This window comes from Apium graveolens, chromosome 7 (assembly GCF_009905375.1).
Source record: "Apium graveolens cultivar Ventura chromosome 7, ASM990537v1, whole genome shotgun sequence".
NCBI classification, from domain to species: domain Eukaryota; kingdom Viridiplantae; phylum Streptophyta; class Magnoliopsida; order Apiales; family Apiaceae; genus Apium; species Apium graveolens.
The window spans coordinates 216,332,933-216,344,419 of NC_133653.1; positions in this window are offsets into that span (position 1 = coordinate 216,332,933).

Here is an 11,487-nt window from a genome sequence, read left to right on the forward strand (position 1 = left end):
AAATTGTGAATCCGATGGAGTACCCTAATGAGGGACCGGATGAGATTCATATTGAGAATGTTGCGGTTGAGGATGTTATTCTGGAAAGGATTGTGGCTGAGGAGGATCTCATGGAGGATCCTAATGAGAATGAAGAGAGGACCGCTGAGGAATTTATGACCGTAGTCAGGGCGACTACCAGAGCAAGAATGGCCGCGAGGGTGGCACTAGAGGATGAAGAGTTACCAAGGGCACAAAGGTTAATAAGGGCAGAAGGAGTGGGGCCTTCCACGACCCCAATTATACCAGTATCAGACCCTCTTCCAGAGGTTCCTGTAGACATCCATGAGGTTCCACCAATTCCTATTCCATCCCCGGTACAGAGCCCAGCACCTACTGAGGAAATGCCACCTTTATCTCCTGCACCATTGTCACCTGATACCGTGCTTGGTTATCCATTTGGATCTCCTGGGTCTGCGCCACCTGCACCCCATGGATTGCTAGATGCTACCACTCAGGCTTCTCTTATCGCCAATTATCACATGACTTTGGGTGGCCTGTCCGAGGCCCGTAATGTTAGGAGTGATCTGTTGGATCGACTTACTGCACCAAGGATTGAGGGCGGGGTACTTCCGGCAGGATTAGCTCATAGCATGGAAAGGATTGAGGCTACCACTCGTGTTACAGCTAGAGGCCATCTTGAGGGTCAGATTGATCCAGCTCTACTTGCAACTATCCTAGACCTCATCACCGCCTTAATGGAGCAGGTTAGGGATGTCGTGCGTGCCCGCATTTCTTGATCCATAGTAGTGTGCAGAGTCTGAACAATCTGACAAGAATTTCATGCAGCACCGCTTTTGGAGGATTAGCCTAAGTTATGGATGATTAGTTTTAATGACTAGATGATTATCTATGGTAGTACTTTTGAGATAGGAGCGATCAGATCAAATGATGTAATTCTCTTTAATGTGTTCAGTTGTTGTACCCTCGAACAAATGGTTATGTATATATTCGTTAATTTCAGTTCAGATCAGTTTGTTTGTGATAAGATCACATTGTTAATTGCTCTATTAACACTTAAGAGAGTGTCATGAAGTTTATCGAACTTGAGAATTCATAATTTGCAATCGTGCAAAGACTGAACGAAGGAAAGACTTGAGCAAAGTAAGTAAGACAAATATTCAGAGATTCTCAAAATTTTTCCAACTAATATGCCCCCACAAGGAATAAGATTAGGGGCAAACCTTGAATGTGATAATCAGGGAGGTTGCAATTAAGATATAAGGAACCCAGAATATACTAAAGTGGAAAATGAGGAGTTTAAATTTAAAAGATGACCCCAATTATGGGGAGTAGGAAGAAATATTTAGACTAAGAAAACAAAAGTCGAGCGAGATAAGGAGACCCGAGACGGTACTCCTATACGACAATTTATGGACCTTTCTAGACAAGACTTAGACTATTATCCCCAACCACCACCCTGAGGAGACAGTGCAGTGAGAAATTCTTTCAGGACCTTTAAGTCGCTAAGCTCTCAGAGTTCCAAGGAACAAGCTGACCCAGTCGAGGCAAGAGCCTGGCTAAAGGAAATATTGGATTCATTTGAGATTCTGAATGCTTGACGAATCACAAAAGACTATTTTTGTCACTTGCCCTCCTAAGAGAGAGACCACTCGCTGGTGAAAGGCCAAAGAAGGCACGGAGCAAGAGATTATAGTAAACTGATTTAAGTTCAGTCAATTATTTTTAGGAAAGTACTTCCCAAGGTTATGGGGATAGTGTAAAAGCTTTAGAGCTAGAACAAAGGCAGACGAGTCTGATGAATTATGAATCTAAGTCATAAAAGTTGTCAAGATTCGTTCGGATGACAAGAATCCCAGAACGATGTGATGTTTGAAGTCAATGATTAGTGGGTTCATGAATTAATGATAAGAGAAAGGAAAATAAAAAGAAACTGAAGTGGAAAGGAATATAAAGGCAATAGAGTTTGAGGAATGATAAGGGAGTTGGGTATGAGGAAACCCTAAAGACTCGTAGCAATAGAAATAGAAAAGTATATAATCGTCAGGATGAGGGTGATTCACCATGAGTTAAAGTTGATGATTGAAGGAACAAGAGATACATATATTTTATCCCCTGTAAGTTGGGAGGAGTCGAGGAAACCTTGAGATAGTTCGAAGGATAAATAATGAGACGCGGATAGACTGAGGAGACAAGGAAGTAAGAAATTAGGAAAATTGGATGAAGGAAGTGACCTTCAAGAATGTGAAGTGTAAGACCGGTGGCTTGATACCCAGAAAGGGAGACGCCAGGTATGAAAGATATCCCAACATTGAGATGACTGTTGAGATAAACAACAAAAGTAAATAAGGAATTATTAAGAAGAAGTTCACGTTGAACACGACCAATATCTTCCAGAACATCCTTGTTATCGTTACCAGATTAGGCAAGAAAAGCGGATAACCGTTGTTATCTTTTGGAGGCCATTTTGATTAACCTCATTTTGTATACAGATGTTATTGTGAAATTAGGCATATACTATCGAGGTGGGAATGATTGAATAAGACACCCTTATCAGGGATATATGACTTGATTTATCCATGGAAAGATGCAGGTACCTTTTAAAGGTGGAATTAAGGATAAAACATCGGTAACTTAAAATGAATCCTAGGGGAATGCATAAAGGTTGGCATTTCACCCTTAATAGGGACAGTATGAGTTTCGACAGTATGATTTGGAAAGGGTTAAGGTAACAACAACCTTTAAGAATCAGTGGAGAAATTTTTCAGAAGTATATAGACAATAGTTTTAGTATTAGTAAATGGTATTTTGATATGCCCTGTATCTAGGGAATACAAGAGGAACGATTCAAGGATAACCTTAGAGGTTTTACAAGGAGAAAGGTAAAATTCAAAATTTTCAAGAATAGAAATGTTGATAAAGGAAATATGACGTAATTATATTGATGCCAAGTGAGGCACGTGTTAAACCACGAGAAGGTATGGATCGAACCAGTAATGGTCGAAATTGTTCAGGGAAATTAGGACTTAAGATAAAAGATGTTCTAATTATGATTGAGAGTCAGTCATGACAGTGATTAACCTCTAAAGACTGAGGCAATAACTTATGGAAAAATGGTAATTTTTTTTTTACTCATCAGATTTTAAGGAAAACATCTTCACATAAGCTGTGATTGAAGTACGGTAGAAAATTTATTTGGAGATGGTTAAAATGACATTGACTGTAAGGAAATTTTACTATCAGGAAAGGCCAAAGAGGAGGCCGACACTTTAAAGGTAAGAGGATAATTATAGGCGCTTGTGCCAAAGGAATACAGTGATGATGGTTAAAGCTATGCAGGTTGTATTATGGTTTGGAAGATTGACATTCCTTCTGATGACTGTGCAATACCCAACCGTAATAGTGGTTGGTAAAGGTTTAATTCGTGTAATCGCCATGAGCGGGCTATCTATCTCAGAAGGTACTATCTTGAGAATAATCCAGGACCATATTTCAAAAAGGACTAAACGAACCTTGAGTTAAGTCTTCTATTTAAGGCATACGATTAAGAATGGTATTCACCTGCTATCGTTGCTTTGACTGAAACTCTTCTGCAATTTTATCTACTTCATGTCATGTATGTATGTCAGGATCATGAGTGTTCTTCATGAATCATGAATGGTGATTAGGTTACCTCCTCAGAAGAATTTTATACGACATATATGGACTCCGTATGGTTAGATATTAAGATTTCATGGAAAATGAATGACGACAGTAAGTCAGTGGTGGACCATAGTAGTGCAGCAATGATTCTGCGAGTAATGAGTCGATTACAACCATGAGAGTTGTATTGGAATGGATGTTGAGATTAAGTACCACTAATCGGGTCATGGTGATGTATAAGTTATCATTGAATAGACTAATTAAGTAGATTATTTACCTATTGAATATTTATTCCTCCTTATCAATAGAGAGTCGTATTACTATACGAGGAAGGTTGCGATGCTAGCATAGAATTCTAGTAACGATGATGTATAAAATGAGATTCCAGATTCGATTTTCGATGTCGAGGGAGTTTCGAAGGTGATTGTGTATAAGCTCGAGCAAGAGCATGGGTCCATAGAATGATGGATGGAATAGTAAATATTTAAGCATGCAAAATGCGATGCGATAATATTTAATGTTGATATATATATACATATGTTTTGTTCTCCTATGACAAACCTCTATAGTTCAGAGGTAGGTTCCAAGCCAGATAATTTGTGGCAGTATATTTTTTTTTCATATATACAATTCTCTTCAATTCGTTCTTTTCTCTTCTTTTCATTTCATATAAGCTGAGAAGAACAACCCTTCCAGAAGGGGAGGTATTGCCGAAGGACTATCTATCTGTGTGATAGAAGCCTAGTAGGATACCATCTATTGTTTAATTGCTTGTCAAGTACTAAAGGCTGGCCACCTTCTGTACTAACTATGCGATATAACAAGTGTTCATGATCATAGTGATCTCTCAACAAATTCCTTTACTTCTATATGATTGATCAAATTTTGGAAAATAGAAACAGCTGAAAAAGGAGTAATAAAGTTGTGGTAGTATTCAGAATGGAAACACATTCGTGATACTAAGGTTGACGTGGTTATTAAAAGGTTATAGAACGCTAACGAGCAAAAGTATAACCAGTATAATATTAGGAACGGAAGGTAGTAGCGACTACGAACTGGAAAAGGATGGGTAGTGAGAAGCAAAAGCTATAATACTAGAAGCTATAATGAGAGTCTGTGCAATAGACTTGAAAGAAATTGGAATGATCCCTTAACGCGGATTGAGTTATCTTACGACAATAGATCGTATGTCAGGTATCGAGATGTCGTCTTATGAGATTTTTAAGGGAAGACAATGTCGATCCCCCTTATGTTAGGATGAAGTTATAGAGCGCAAGATACTCGGACCAGCAGTGGTCCAAAGGACCAAGGATTTAATAGATTTAATCAGAGGACGGCTGGTAGTAGCCCAAGATGGACATAAGAAGTATGTTGATTTGACACGAAAGGAACAAGTGCTTAGGAGAAGGATTATCAAACTAGGCAGAGTTTGGTGGTGGGACCACAATGTGGGAAAATTTACTCGAGAGTTAGAAAGTGCAATGCTAAGAGAGTATCCCTATTCATTTTCTATCTGATTCCGGGACGGAATCCTTTTAAGGAGGGGAGACTGTAATAACCCCAATTTTTGGAAATTTTTGAAACCCTTATGAATAGTGATTTTTCAGATTATGCTGAATGAGAAAACTTTTCATGCCACACTATGTAGGGGTTCTGTTATGGATATTCTGAGATTTTATTAGTACTCTACATGGTATATAAGTGTATGTAAAGATCACCAGAATCCAATTCCGAACACTTTGATTTTTCCCGGAAATCTACTAGATACGAAAAGAATTGAGTATAAGGTAATAAGATAAGAAGGATTTATATTAAAGGATTATAAGAGATGATCATAAAAGGAATATAATATATTGATAAAGGTTAAGGGAACCTAAGTAATAAGATCCCGAGTATGATCCCTCAAACGATAAACGAAAACGAAAGTTAAGCGAACCGTATAACAGATCAGCGGTCATTAGGCAAACAATTAGGAAGTTAATCAAAGGGATTAGAGAGGATGATGTCACCCAATCAATGAGAAGAGGACAAATAGGGAAAGATGACATCATAGCATGACATAAGCATGACATGGGAAGGAAGGAGATGTGGTTGAATTAGAACCACACAAAGTTCAAGGCTAAAAAGGTAATTAACTAAAACAAAAACAAAAGCAAATCAACCAAGCCAAACAAATCATTTTCATCAAAACACAAAATCATTTCTTCCTCTTCAACAAAAGCTTGCTCTCGGCTTTTTACTATTTCAAAGGCAAGAATTTTCAAAATCCAAGATCCAAGCTTCCTAAATTGGTGAGTTAATTCTCTAGTCTTCCTTATGCATAGTTATGGCTACCTTATGAGTTTAAGCCTCTAATTCATTCTCAATCTTCTCTAATAAATCAATGAAGAAGACAATGAATAGTGATTTCAAAGTTTTTAACTTGATTTTCTTACTTTTCCTTTAAGATCCAAGCATTCCTAATACTCCTCAAGGCTTCTTAAGGCTTCATAACTACTCCCACCACTTCAAGGAAGGTATATCATCTCCAAACCCTAGCTTTAATTTGTATATTAGGTTGATTATGGTTGTGAGGGTAAAGAGTAGCTTGAAACTTGTTTGTTTAAGAGTTTGGGTTGGAATGGTGGTGGTTGATTTGTTGAAATCTTAAGAGTTGGTTAAAGAATGTAGTATAGTTTAAATTCAAGTTTTGGGATTAAGTAAATTGATTATAATGAGTTGATTTGGGGCTGTTGTAATGTAGTTTAGATGGAGGTTTGATTGGGTTGTGAATTGGAGTTGAAATTGTGGTTGTTTGAATTGGTTTAAATTTGGGAAATCGCGTAAACATAGCCGTCGTAATGTCCGATTTACTTTAGACTGCTTTTGTTCATAACATTTGGACCCGAGAACTCCCTGCTAGATTATGACCATTGCCATGTTTAGATAGTTCATGTTACGAGCTTCATTTTGATATGTAGTTCGTTTGATTCCGATGTACGGTTTAGGAGAAACGACCGTTTTAAGTAACGGCGTTTCGCGAACGAAACTTTTCCCCTCGCCTTACTTTGAAACATAGGTCAAAGACCAAAAAGGGTTAATTAGTGTATGAAACAATTATGGTAAGAGTGTTAGGCAGTTGGTAAGACACTCGCGAAGTAATCGCCTTAAAACTTGTAATGGTTAAATTATAAAAAAATGGTGGAGCCGAGGGTACTCGAGTGACTTAAGAGAATCAGTAAGCGCAAAACAAGCGTTAGAGTCTAAGTTGGTTAGAGTATAGATTTACAAGTGACTTTGGTTTAATTCCAACTTACTTGTTGTTTATAGGTTACCAGACTCATCCCGAGCCATTCGTAACCCCCAGTCGCTCAGGCAAGTTTTATGTCCGTTATACTGTTGTTGTGATGTATATGTGTATATGCATGATCTTGCGTTAAATGCATATTTGTTATTAGCAAATTCTTGCGATATATTATAGCATGTGATATGGTACATATGCATGCCTGTTTCGTATTCTTGCCATATATATCTGTTGGTTCAGTTGATAATACCTATGCTAGAGAATAGCAGTAATTTGCATATACCCTTAGTATAGGGACTCAAAGGTGAAAACAATTTCTAAAACCGGGAGTCGAGGATCCCGAGTAGATTTTATATATATATATATATATTTATATATATATATATGGTTATAGTTTTCAAAACTATTAATCGAATAAAGTTTATTCGATAACTTTATTTTAGTATTGAATATTATTTCGAATATTCATCCGAGGACTTATGACTCCTTTATTTTATTATTGATTATTATTTCGAATATTCATTCGAGGGCTTATGACTCAGTTATATTATTAATGATTATTAATTGAATATTCATTTGAGGATGTATGACTCCGTTATTTTATTTAATGAATATTATTTATAATATTCATTCGAGGTATTTTGACTCCGCTTATTATTTAATAATATTCTTTATTTTATTAAAGAATAATGTTTCGATAATCAAACTTATTTTCGATTATTCAAATAAAGATAGTACTTTCATATAAGTATATCTTTGGTTATTTAATACTCATTTCAAGTATAAGTCTTACAACTTCTACTTCGATTATTTTTATAAGATTATTCTCTATGGGAATATTATTTAAATAATAATATTCAGATATTTTCTAATATATTGGGACTGATTTACTTTATTAAATCAGCATTACTCCAAACACTCTTTAAAGTGTTTTCGAGTCTTCAAAATGATTTTTAAAAGTTAGAGCGGATCCCAAAACTCATTTTTATATTTAAGATCTTTCTTTTAAAAAAGGGATTTAAATACTCGCTCAAAACCTGAGGGATCTGGCTCTATGGTGTATTTTATATTCGCAACAAGGTTGCAGTTTTGGTAAATAAATTGATTACTTACCCAACGTTCGGGAAGTAAGTCCATCTATCGAGTCGGCATAAGCAACATGGGCTCAGTGGGCGTCCATGATAGTGTAAGTGGCTCAGTGGAAGTCCATCAAATGCGTAAGTGGTTGAGTGGCAGTCCAGCATAAGGTCCTATTGCGACCAGGGTGATGACCAGTGGGGAATTCGTCCATCTACTAGTAGAAAAGATTACTTATTGGTATCTTTGCCTGATCAGCAAGATATCAGGTTTATGCTTCCTTTCCAAATTTATTGGATATTGCAATTCTGTTCATACTTTACATGACAGAGGTTTTCAGGAAACGTATGTATATATATATAGGTGTATATATATATCGGGACTTAATGAAGTATATCATAACTTCATTTCCTTCAAAATATTTCAAAGATTGAATCTATTCAAGTCTTATCTTGTAGTCTCATCAGTGTGATGAACTTTTGAAACTAATTATAACTTGAACGGTGGTGGTTCAGGTAGTATTCGGAAAAGATATAAGTATATTGAAGTATCTTGTAACTTCATATTTTAAACTTATATCTAGTAAATGATTATCTTATGCATGACAAAGATTTTCAGAAAAACGTTGAGACAAGGTTAGATATATGAGATCACCTTGCAACGATATTTTTATACAGTTATACACTGGAACACTGTGTGTATTATGCATGGAAGAGGTGTAATATCCGGGATATATCGTGCAATTATTTTTGCTAATAGATAATTATTATATGTATTCAGTATCTATTCTGTGAATTATTTGTTAAGTGTTAAATGTGTTTGGATGTTTAAAAATATTATTAATTGGGTATTTCAATTTTTATATGTCCAAAATAAAATATAAATAATTGTCATATCCTCCTAATTATTTTTATGTTGATTTATGAATTTATAGGAATCATATGGATTTTATAAAATCTATTTCTGGGTATTTAAAACCTATTTTATAAAAACGGGAACTAACCGACGTCATCCGTGCTTACGTTTACAGATCCTGAAACTCTTCCGAAAACTCCTTCCTAACCTAATTGCAATATTCCGAGCATTTTCCATGTTTTGACTTTTTCGATCCGGCGTACGGTTTGTCCTGCGCGGGTCCCGGCGCAACATTTTCGATACATTATTCGTTTCGGTAAATCAATAAAACTCGTATTTTCGATAAACGGGAGCTTTTTATTAAACTATCACAATTATCACTTCGTAATACGTGTAACCAGGCGCTGAGACCAAGACCGCAGTACAAATTGTACTGATTTGGATAATTATCTCGAAAATCGGTACCGTTTGGATCAGCTTTTATAAATAAACGTACCATTTTACATCCGGAATGATCCAACGGGATACTAATTTCCCGTAATTATAAATAGCCTCTACCGTATTTTATTTTGTACCGGAAATCATTTGCAAACAGTATTTACAGAATTTTACAGAGAAAATACTATAATTCTATTTTGTTCTTCGTAATCAAATACAAATTCGGAGGCGTTATCGATATCAGATTTTGACGCTCTTATACTCAAATCCAAGCTCTGAAAATCAAGAATCATAATCTTTCATCAAAACACACCCAGAAACATCAGGTGATTCTATAATTAATTGTTTTAATTCGAATTTATTGATATTTAAATTAGGAATTTTTGTTCGAGAAGTTGTTTGTGTGATTTGATGCTTGCATGTTAAAGATCTTTTCGTCCTGATGATTTTGGTATATCATACGCTTGATTTGGAGTTCAATAACGTGTTTAATTTTGTGTTTGATTCTCGAAATTAGAAATTAGGGTTTATAGTATCTTGAATATTTTCAATTCGATTTAGGGGAATCTTTGTTAGGGGTTATCTGTCAAATTTGATGGTAGATATATATTCCTGGTTGAATATGGAATCGATTCGTAAATAGTATAGCAACGAACGGTTCTTGGTTTGTGTGAATCGATCTCTTGAATGTTTCGCCGGTGTTCTTGAAGCTTTTGGCCGGATTTTCGTTTCCAGATATTGTTTGGTCCATTTGTTACTTGATTTGAACTCCTGAAGTGATTTAGAATGAAAACCCCACTCGAATCACATCAAACCATTTCGTTTTGGTCGAAATCGGGGCTTCGCCGGAGGATTTTCCGGTCACCGGAAACTGGGTTCTTCACGACCCGTTTCTGTTCTTGGTGACCCGGATTTCTGACCCGGTTTTGATCCAAATTATTACTGAATCAAAGTTGTTTTGGCGTTTTTGCAAGTCAGTACCTGAAGTTTCCAGAATTTTTCAAATTCTGGATTCCTGTTTTGCATTCTTACAAATTTCAGATTTCTTTTTATAAATTATTTTCAAAATTGTTTTTAATTTCAAAAAAATCCGAAAATGATTATTTTAATTTCAAAAATATTTATTTTAATTCCAAAAATTATTTTTAATTCAAAAATAAATCTGAATTAGTTAGTTAATTAATTTCAGTTAGTTTTTAATTGATTAATTGGTCAATTAATTCGGAAATTAATTGATTAATTGATTTAATTAATTATTAATTGATTTTAATTAATTATCTAATTAGATTTAATTATTTAAAAATGATTTAGAAAATTCCGAAAAATAGTTTCGAGCTTTAAAATATTATTCTAAATTATTTCCAAGGTTCGATAATTATTATAAAATTGTTTTGAAGCCAGAATTGGCCAACCAAACCCTGTTTATTACTCTAAAATTGATCCAACAACCCGTTTTAATTCCGAAAAATGTTTTAAAAATCATTTTAAATACCTGAAAGCCTGTTTATGACCCAAGACTTCTTTATAAATGATATATCATTGATTATGGGACGTTCTATGTGTTATATGTGACTTGTTGGTTAACTGTCGGTCTAGATGCTCGGTAATTACTTGTTTATAGCGTAATTTTCAATCCGTTAATCGGATTTGGGTAAAACGAAGGGTAGATAGAAGTGTATGTCGGATATAATCGTATGAGTTAAATATTGATAGATATTTATAATGCCTAGCAGAATAAGCAAGGCGTAAGAAAGGGAAGCAGGTGATCAGAAAATAGAATTGACATGTATAAAATACAACAAGTGATCAGAGGATAGAGGCGAGACATAGGAGAAGCAGATGAGTGGTTGTTGAATAAGGTCGTTAGACGAGTACAAGTGAAGTTGAATTCGATTATGATAAGGCAAGTACTTCTAAACCTTTCTCGAGATATGTTGCAAATATTTCTAAATTCTCTTGTGACATATTGTTAATATTCAAAATAGCTCTGTCTTATATTGGAAATACTTTGAATCCTTCAGCCTTGAACCTGAGCCACATCATTTGATATTGAGCCGTAAGCCTTATTCTTTGTGAACCATTTCTTGTTGATTTACCAAATATTAAACCACACAAATACGATACTACTCCACAAATATATAACCATCATATACCAAACACTGGAACAAAATTGTTTTAAACATACAGAAACT